The sequence below is a fragment of the Syngnathus floridae genome, unplaced genomic scaffold, assembly GCF_059516105.1.
Source record: "Syngnathus floridae isolate MCC-2025c unplaced genomic scaffold, RoL_Sflo_1.0 HiC_scaffold_27, whole genome shotgun sequence".
Lineage (NCBI taxonomy): Eukaryota > Metazoa > Chordata > Actinopteri > Syngnathiformes > Syngnathidae > Syngnathus > Syngnathus floridae.
The window spans coordinates 338,372-348,156 of NW_028284056.1; the positions used below are offsets into that span (position 1 = coordinate 338,372).

Genomic DNA, 9,785 nt, shown 5'->3' on the forward strand with positions numbered 1-9,785 from the left:
TTCTTCAAAACTGCATCACGCAACATAGCGTGACCGAGACGGCCGTTATCCACCTGCGTGAAGTTATTTGGTGAAATGAATGAGATGTTTAAGACACCATCGTTCTGTCTCTATGTAGATGAAGGTAAATAATCGATTGCTGAAGGTCCAAAGGTGTTGTGATAAACAAATAAACATATTAGTGATTAGTGACATATTTGTGATAAACATATTAGGCAGGATAATCACATATGTTAACGTGACTGCCCACACTGTATTTATTTATGGTTATTTGTTAAATCGAGTACTGTTAGACATGAAATAGGAAGTGTTTAACATAAATGGAAGACGAAAGGGGTACTCACCATTGTAGCTCCTGCTGGTCAATGATACGAGCCTCTTCTTGCAGTGGAAAACATACAGCCAACAAACACCGTGGAACCTAAAGGAATGAAATTAAACATTAACATTTAGCCTCAACCAACATTCACAGATACAACGCAACGCAAACTACACTAACGTAAATCTTTTTAAACACAATGAGTTGTACTTACCGTGTACGCTCTAGACGGTCCACTTGCAAGCGGAAAATAAAGATATTTCTGTTGATAATCGTCGTGTTTGTATCCGGTGTCTCGCTCAAGGCCATTGCGCCCACAGATTTGAATTTTGGCGAGAGTTCAGCCTATTGACGTCATTTCCGCGGTGTAATACCCGCATATCTGAAACGGCAAAGTTAAGAGTAGAGTTAAATAAAGTTTTTAGTCAACGCAATAATTTACAACCGTTGACCAGTCGAAATAATCGTCGAAATTTGGCGTCTGTGGCTGGAAGCAGACGCCGAGTTCGACATTCCTCCCAAACGCCACACTCCCTTGCTTTTCAGGGCTAAAAAAAAACAGTTGTAATTACCTTGTACGCTCTAGACAGTCAAGTTGCAAGCTGAAAACAAAAATATTTGCCTTGTTAGTCATCGTGTTACTAACAGCTGTGTCTTGTTTGCCAGAACTGCCGCTTTCCTACTTCCTGTTGCAAGCCACGCCCACGGATTATAATTTTGCCGTGAGTTCCGCCTATTGACGTCATGTCCGCGTCACATGACTGCGACGTAATATTATCTAAAACTGTTTGTGCGGTATTGTGTTGTTCTGTGCGGTATTGTGTTATTCTGTGCGGCGTCGTGTTGTTCTGTGCGGCGTCGTGTTGTTCAGTGCGACGTCGTGTTGTTCAGTGCGGCATGGTGTTGTTCAGTGCGGCATGGTGTTGTTCAGTGCGGCATAATGTTGTTCAGTGCGGCATAATGTTGTTCAGTGCGGCATGGTGTTGTTCAGTGCGGCATGGTGTTGTTCAGTGCGGCATGGTGTTGTTCAGTGCGGCATAATGTTGTTCAGTGCGCCATAATGTTGTTCAGTGCGGCATGGTGTTGTTCAGTGCAGGATGGTGTTGTTCAGTGCGGCATGGTGTTGTTCAATGCGGCATGGTGTTGTTCAGTGCGGGATGGTGTTGTTCAGTGCGGCATGGTGTTGTTCAGTGCGGCATAATGTTGTTCAGTGCGGCATGGTGTTGTTCAGTGCGGCATGGTGTTGTTCAGTGCGGCATGGTGTTGTTCAGTGCGGCATGGTGTTGTTCAGTGCGGAATGGTGTTGTTCAGTGCGGCATGGTGTTGTTCAGTCCGGGATGGTGTTGTTCAATGCGGGATCGTGTTGTTCAGTGCGGGGTGGTGTTGTTCAGTGCGGGATGGTGTTGTTCAGTGCGGCATGGTGTTGTTCAATGCGGCATGGTGTTGTTCAGTGCGGGATGGTGTTGTTCATTGCGGCATGGTGTTGTTCAGTGCGGCATGGTGTTGTTCAGTGCGGCATGGTGTTGTTCAGTGCGGCATGGTGTTGTTCAGTGCGGCATGGTGTTGTTCAGTGCGGAATGGTGTTGTTCAGTGCGGCATGGTGTTGTTCAGTCCGGGATGGTGTTGTTCAATGCGGGATCGTGTTGTTCAGTGCGGGGTGGTGTTGTTCAGTGCGGGATGGTGTTGTTCAGTGCGGCATGGTGTTGTTCAATGCGGCATGGTGTTGTTCAGTGCGGGATGGTGTTGTTCATTGCGGCATGGTGTTGTTCAGTGCGGCATGGTGTTGTTCAGTGCGGCATGGTGTTGTTCAGTGCGGCATGGTGTTGTTCAGTGCGGCATAATGTTGTTCAGTGCGGCATGGTGTTGTTCAGTGTGGAAAGGTGTTGTTCAGTGCAGGATGGTGTTGTTCAGTGCGGCATGGTGTTGTTCAATGCAGGATCGTGTTGTTCAGTGCAGCATAATGTTGTTCAGTGCAGCATGGTGTTGTTCAGTGCGGCATGGTGTTGTTCAATGCGGCATGGTGTTGTTCAATGCGGCATGGTGTTGTTCACTGCGGGATGGTGTTGTTCAATGCGGGATCGTGTTGTTCAGTGCGGCATAATGTTGTTCAGTGCAGCATGGTGTTGTTCAGTGCGGCATGGTGTTGTTCAGTGCGACATAATGTTGTTTAGTGCGGCATAATGTTGTTCAGTGCGGCATAATGTTGTTCAGTGCGGCATGGTGTTGTTCAGTGCGGCATGGTGTTGTTCAGTGCGGCATGGTGTTGTTCAGTGCAGGATGGTGTTGTTCAGTGCGGCATGGTGTTGTTCAATGCGGCATGGTGTTGTTCAGTGCGGAATGGTGTTGTTCAGTGCAGGATGGTGTTGTTCAGTGCAGGATGGTGTTGTTCAGTGCGGAATGGTGTTGTTCAGTGCGGCATGGTGTTGTTCAGTGCGGCATGGTGTTGTTCAGTGCAGGATGGTGTTGTTCAATGCGGGATCGTGTTGTTCAGTGCGGCATGGTGTTGTTCAGTGCGGCATGGTGTTGTTCAGTGCGGCATAATGTTGTTCAGTGCGGCATGGTGTTGTTCAGTGCGGCATGGTGTTGTTCAGTGCGGCATGGTGTTGTTCAGTGCGGCATGGTGTTGTTCAGTGCGGCATAATGTTGTCCAGTGCGCCATAATGTTGTTCAGTGCGGCATGGTGTTGTTTAGTGCGGGATGGTGTTGTTCAGTGCAGGATGGTGTTGTTCAGTGCGGCATGGTGTTGTTCAATGCGGCATGGTGTTGTTCAGTGCGGGATGGTGTTGTTCAGTGCGGCATGGTGTTGTTCAGTGCGGCATAATGTTGTTCAGTGCGGCATGGTGTTGTTCAGTGCGGCATGGTGTTGTTCAGTGCGGCATGGTGTTGTTCAGTGCGGCATGGTGTTGTTCAGTGCGGAATGGTGTTGTTCAGTGCGGCATGGTGTTGTTCAGTGCGGGATGGTGTTGTTCAATGCGGGATCGTGTTGTTCAGTGCGGGGTGGTGTTGTTCAGTGCAGGATGGTGTTGTTCAGTGCAGGATGGTGTTGTTCAGTGCGGCATGGTGTTGTTCAATGCAGGATCGTGTTGTTCAGTGCAGCATAATGTTGTTCAGTGCAGCATGGTGTTGTTCAGTGCGGCATGGTGTTGTTCAATGCGGCATGGTGTTGTTCAGTGCGGGATGGTGTTGTTCAGTGCGGCATGGTGTTTTTCAGTGCGGCATAATGTTGTTCAGTGCGGCATGGTGTTGTTCAGTGCGGCATGGTGTTGTTCAGTGCAGGATGGTGTTGTTCAGTGCGGCATGGTGTTGTTCAATGCAGGATCGTGTTGTTCAGTGCAGCATAATGTTGTTCAGTGCAGGATGGTGTTGTTCAGTGCGGCATGGTGTTGTTCAATGCGGCATGGTGTTGTTCACTGCGGGATGGTGTTGTTCAATGCGGGATCGTGTTGTTCAGTGCGGCATAATGTTGTTCAGTGCAGCATGGTGTTGTTCAGTGCGGCATGGTGTTGTTCAGTGCGACATAATGTTGTTTAGTGCGGCATAATGTTGTTCAGTGCGGCATAATGTTGTTCAGTGCGGCATGGTGTTGTTCAGTGCGGCATGGTGTTGTTCAGTGCGGCATGGTGTTGTTCAGTGCAGGATGGTGTTGTTCAGTGCGGCATGGTGTTGTTTAATGCGGCATGGTGTTGTTCAGTGCGGGATGGTGTTGTTCAGTGCAGGATGGTGTCGTTCAGTGCGGCATGGTGTTGTTCAGTGCGGAATGGTGTTGTTCAGTGCGGCATGGTGTTGTTCAGTGCGGCATGGTGTTGTTCAGTGCAGGATGGTGTTGTTCAATGCGGGATCGTGTTGTTCAGTGCGGCATGGTGTTGTTCAGTGCGGCATGGTGTTGTTCAGTGCGGCATAATGTTGTTCAGTGCGGCATGGTGTTGTTCAGTGCGGCATGGTGTTGTTCAGTGCGGCATGGTGTTGTTCAGTGCGGCATGGTGTTGTTCAGTGCGGCATAATGTTGTCCAGTGCGCCATAATGTTGTTCAGTGCGGCATGGTGTTGTTTAGTGCGGGATGGTGTTGTTCAGTGCAGGATGGTGTTGTTCAGTGCGGCATGGTGTTGTTCAATGCGGCATGGTGTTGTTCAGTGCGGGATGGTGTTGTTCAGTGCGGCATGGTGTTGTTCAGTGCGGCATAATGTTGTTCAGTGCGGCATGGTGTTGTTCAGTGCGGCATGGTGTTGTTCAGTGCGGCATGGTGTTGTTCAGTGCGGCATGGTGTTGTTCAGTGCGGAATGGTGTTGTTCAGTGCGGCATGGTGTTGTTCAGTGCGGGATGGTGTTCAATGCGGGATCGTGTTGTTCAGTGCGGGGTGGTGTTGTTCAGTGCAGGATGGTGTTGTTCAGTGCAGGATGGTGTTGTTCAGTGCGGCATGGTGTTGTTCAGTGCGGCATGGTGTTGTTCAGTGCGGCATGGTGTTGTTCAGTGCAGGATGGTGTTGTTCAGTGCAGGATGGTGTTGTTCAGTGCAGGATGGTGGTGTTCAGTGCGGGATGGTGTTGTTCAGTGCGGGATGGTGTTGTTCAGTGCGGCATGGTGTTGTTCAGTGCGGAATGGTGTTGTTCAGTGCGGCATGGTGTTGTTCAGTGCGGCATGGTGTTGTTCAGTGCAGGATGGTGTTGTTCAATGCGGGATGGTGTTGTTCAGTGCGGGATGGTGTTGTTCAGTGCAGGATGGTGTTGTTCAGTGCGGCATGGTGTTGTTCAATGCGGCATGGTGTTGTTCAGTGCAGGATGGTGTTGTTCAGTGCGGCATGGTGTTGTTCAATGCGGCATGGTGTTGTTCAATGCGGCATGGTGTTGTTCAGTGCGGCATGGTGTTGTTCAGTGCGGCATGGTGTTGTTCAGTGCAGCGTAATGTTGTTCAGTGCGGCATGGTGTTGTTCAGTGCGGAATGGTGTTGTTCAGTGCGGCATGGTGTTGTTCAGTGCAGGATGGTGTTGTTCAGTGCGGCATGGTGTTGCTCAGTGCGGCATGGTGTTGTTCAGTGCGGGATGGTGTTGTTCATTGCGGCATGGTGTTGTTCAGTGCGGCATGGTGTTGTTCAGTGCGGCATGGTGTTGTTCAGTGCGGCATAATGTTGTTCAGTGCGCCATAATGTTGTTCAGTGCGGCATGGTGTTGTTCAGTGCGGGATGGTGTTGTTCAGTGCAGGATGGTGTTGTTCAGTGCGGCATGGTGTTGTTCAGTGCGGCATGGTGTTGTTCAGTGCGGCATAATGTTGTTCAGTGCGGCATAATGTTGTTCAGTGCGGGATGGTGTTGTTCATTGCGGCATGGTGTTGTTCAGTGCGGCATGGTGTTGTTCAGTGCGGCATGGTGTTGTTCAGTGCGGGATGGTGTTGTTCAGTGCAGGATGGTGTTGTTCAGTGCGGCATGGTGTTGTTCAGTGCGGCATGGTGTTGTTCATTTCGGCATAATGTTGTTCAGTGCGGCATAATGTTGTTTAGTGCGGCATGGTGTTGTTCAGTGCGGGATGGTGTTGTTCAGTGCGTTATAATGTTGTTCAGTGCGGCATGGTGTTGTTCAGTGCGGCATGGTGTTGTTCAGTGCGGCATGGTGTTGTTCAGTGCGGCATAATGTTGTTCAGTGCGGCATAATGTTGTTCAGTGCGGCATGGTGTTGTTCAGTGCGGGATGGTGTTGTTCAGTGCGGGATGGTGTTGTTCAGTGCGGCATGGTGTTCAATGCGGAATGGTGTTGTTCAGTGCAGGATGGTGTTGTTCAGTGCGGCATGGTGTTGTTCAGTGCGGCATAATGTTGTTCAGTGCGGCATGGTGTTGTTCAGTGCGGCATGGTGTTGTTCAGTGCGGCATGGTGTTGTTCAGTGCGGCATAATGTTGTTCAGTGCGGCATGGTGTTGTTCAGTGCGGCATGGTGTTGTTCAGTGCGGCATAATGTTCAGTGCGGCATAATGTTGTTCAGTGCGGCATGGTGTTGTTCAGTGCGGGATGGTGTTGTTCAGTGCAGGATGGTGTTGTTCAGTGCGGCATGGTGTTCAGTGCGGGATGGTGTCTTTCAGTGCGGCATGGTGTCGTTCAGTGCGGCATGGTGTCTTTCAGTGCGGCATGGTGTCGTTCAGTGAGGCATGGTGTTGTTCAGTGCGGCATGGTGTTGTTTAGTGCGGCATGGTGTTGTTCAGTGCGGGATGGTGTTGTTCAGTGTGGCATGGTGTTCAGTGCGGCATGGTGTTGTTCAGTGCGGTATCGTGTTGTTCAGTGCGGTATCGTGTTTCTCAGTGCGGTATCGTGTTGTTCAGTGCAGTATCGTTGTGTTGTTCGTATTGTGTTTAACACTTAGCCTCTAACACTTAGCCTCTAACACTTAGCCTCTAGCATCTAGAAGGTAAATAAATAGGAAGGAAGGACTCACCGGTGACGTCTTCGCCCACGTCCAAGCGTTGTACTTTGTATTTTCATCCTTCTGACAGTGGAAAACATAGCCAACAAACACCGTGGAACCTAAACGAATGAAAGAAAACTATCATTTGGCCACAACCAACATTCACAGATACAACACAATGTGACGTGCGGGGTTGAGGTTAAAGGTTGAGTGAAGGGCCCTCGTTTTAAACTACTTTTTTGAAAAGGATTGGGAACAAGTAAGACGTATTTAATTTATTTAATGGGAAGTAGTAAGAGCTATTGAATTTAATCTATGTATTATATTCTATTGTATTGTATTCTGTTGTATTCTTTTGGATTGTATTCACACTAACCCCACTAAAACTTCAGCCCACAAAAACTCGCCTCTGGCGCCTAGCCTCTGGCACTTAGCCTCTAACACTTAGCCTTTAACACTTAGCCTTTAACACTTAGCCTTTAACACTTAGCCTAGAAGGTGAATAAATAGGGTTAAAGGTTGAGTGAAGGGACCTCGTTTTAAACTACTTTTTTGTAAAGGAGTGGGAACAAGTAAGACGTATTTAATTTATTTAATGGGAAGTAGTAAGACTTATTAAATTTATTTAATCTACTTTTCTTCCCAGGCAAAATTTGATGTGCTGCAATTCCAAATTTCCAAAGTGAATGAAGGAATGAAGTCCTTTAAATTATGATTTTGTATAAATACTAGGCATTAACACAAAATCGACGGCACAAAATGGGCAGACTTTACTTGTTTGAAAAGGACTGGTTACAAGACAGACTTTTTTAATTTATTTAATGGGAAGAAGACTTATTTAGTTTAATTGATCTATTTTTGTTCCCTGCCAAAATTCGATTTGCTGCAATTCCAAATTTCCAAAGTGAATGAAGGAAAGAAGTCGTTTAAATTATGATTTTGTTTAAATACTAGGCATAGACACAAAATCTACGGCACAAAATGGGCAGACTTTACTTGTTTGAAGAGGACTGGTTACAAGACAGACTTTTCTGATTTATTTAATGGGAAGAAGACTTATTTAGTTTATTTAATCTATTTTTGTTCCCTGGCAAAATTGGATTTGCTGAAATTGTATTTTGCCAAATCTTGCCTTGAGACCTGATAGGAAGTATTAAACGCTTAGTTAAATCAATACAAGTTGGTAATAAGAGCGAGTAATGTTGGTTGAACCGATGAATGAAGGTTGAAAGCAATTTAAATTATGACTTTGTATAAATACTAGATATTAACAGAACATCTACTGCGCGAAATGGGCAGAGTTTACTTGTTTGAGAAGGAGTGGCTTATTCAAAACTAAGATTTATTTAATCTGTTTGTTCCCAGGCAAAATTGGATGTGATGCAATTCCAAATTTCACCACATGATGGTGCCCAATTTTGACTTCATAGGACATATTAAACACTTAGCTTGTTATTATGTTCAAGGTAATCAGATTTGTTTATTATTCTAATGGCCTCTTCAAAACTATTCTGGATTACTACTTTGGATCTATTCTACATTACTTGGCAACAACATACTCTGTAACAGATTAGGCAGTATAATCATATCTGTTAACTTGAGAGTGCCCACACTCAATCTACTTATCGTGATGTGTTAAATCAATTACTGTTAGACATTATTTGTCTGATAATCTACCAAATCTTTGAATTGAAGAATTTGTGATTTAATTAATAGCTTGTTGTTATGTTAAGGGTAATCAGACTTGTATATAATTCTAATGGCCTTCTTTTGAAAACTATTCTGAATTACAACTTTGGATCTTATATTACTTTGCAACAATCTACTCCGTGACAGATTAGGCAGTATAATCACATATGTTAACTTCAGTGCCCACACTGTATTTATTTATGGTTATTTGTTAAATCAAGTACTGTTAGACATGAAATAGGAAGTGTTTAACATAAATGTTATGGCTACTCACCATTGTAGCTCGCTCCTGGTCAATGATACGAGCCTCTTCTTGCAGTGGAAAACTTGCAGCCAACAAACACCGTGGAACCTAAAGGAATGAAATTAAACATTAACATTTCGCCTCGACCAATTTTCACACGTACAACGCAACGCGGCTACACTTCTGCTATTACAAACGTAAATCTCCTTAAACACAATGAGTGTTACTTACCGTGTACGCTCTAGACGGTCCAGTTGCAAGCAGAAAATAAAGATATTTCTGTTGATAATCGTCGCTGCTCAGTGGCTCACGGCCATCGCGCCAACAGATTTGAATTTTGGCGGAGGTTCGGGCAATTACGTCATATCCACGGCACATGACTGCGACGTAATACCCGCTTATCTGAAACGGCAGTTAAAAGTAGAGTTACATCAAGTTTTCTTGGAACCTAAACGAATGAAAGAAAACTATCATTTGGCCACAACCAACATTCACAGATACAACACAACGTGCGGGGTTGGGGTTAAAGATTGAGTGAAGGGCCCTCGTTTTAAACTACTGTTTTGAAAAGGAGTGGGAACAAGTAAGACGTATTTAATTTATTTAATGGGAAGTAGTAAGACTTATTAAATTTATTTAATCTACTTTTCTTCCCAGGCAAAATTTGATGTGCTGCAATTCCAAATTTCCAAAGTGAATGAAGGAATGAAGTCCTTTAAATTATGATTTTGTATAAATACTAGGCATTAACACAAAATCGACGGCACAAAATGGGCAGACTTTACTTGTTTGAAAAGGACTGGTTACAAGACAGACTTTTTTAATTTATTTAATGGGAAGAAGACTTATTTAGTTTAATTGATCTATTTTTGTTCCCTGCCAAAATTCGATTTGCTGCAATTCCAAATTTCCAAAGTGAATGAAGGAAAGAAGTCGTTTAAATTATGATTTTGTTTAAATACTAGGCATAGACACAAAATCTACGGCACAAAATGGGCAGACTTTACTTGTTTGAAGAGGACTGGTTACAAGACAGACTTTTCTGATTTATTTAATGGGAAGAGGACTTATTTAGTTTATTTAATCTATTTTTGTTCCCTGGCAAAATTGGATTTGCTGAAATTGTATTTTGCCAAATCTCGATTTGAGACCTG

General features: G+C 45.3%; 1 long non-coding RNA gene across 1 annotated transcript; it reads right to left on the reverse strand.

Moving 5' to 3' along the window:
• Positions 1–574: 574 nt before the first annotated feature.
• Positions 575–6,877, reverse strand: LOC148378818 (uncharacterized). The gene is made up of 3 exons (XR_015855602.1): positions 6,729–6,877; positions 892–921; positions 575–701 (listed from the first exon to the last, which is right to left on the reverse strand). It is a non-coding gene; the product is annotated as an uncharacterized LOC148378818 (long non-coding RNA).
• Positions 6,878–9,785: the final 2,908 nt, after the last annotated feature.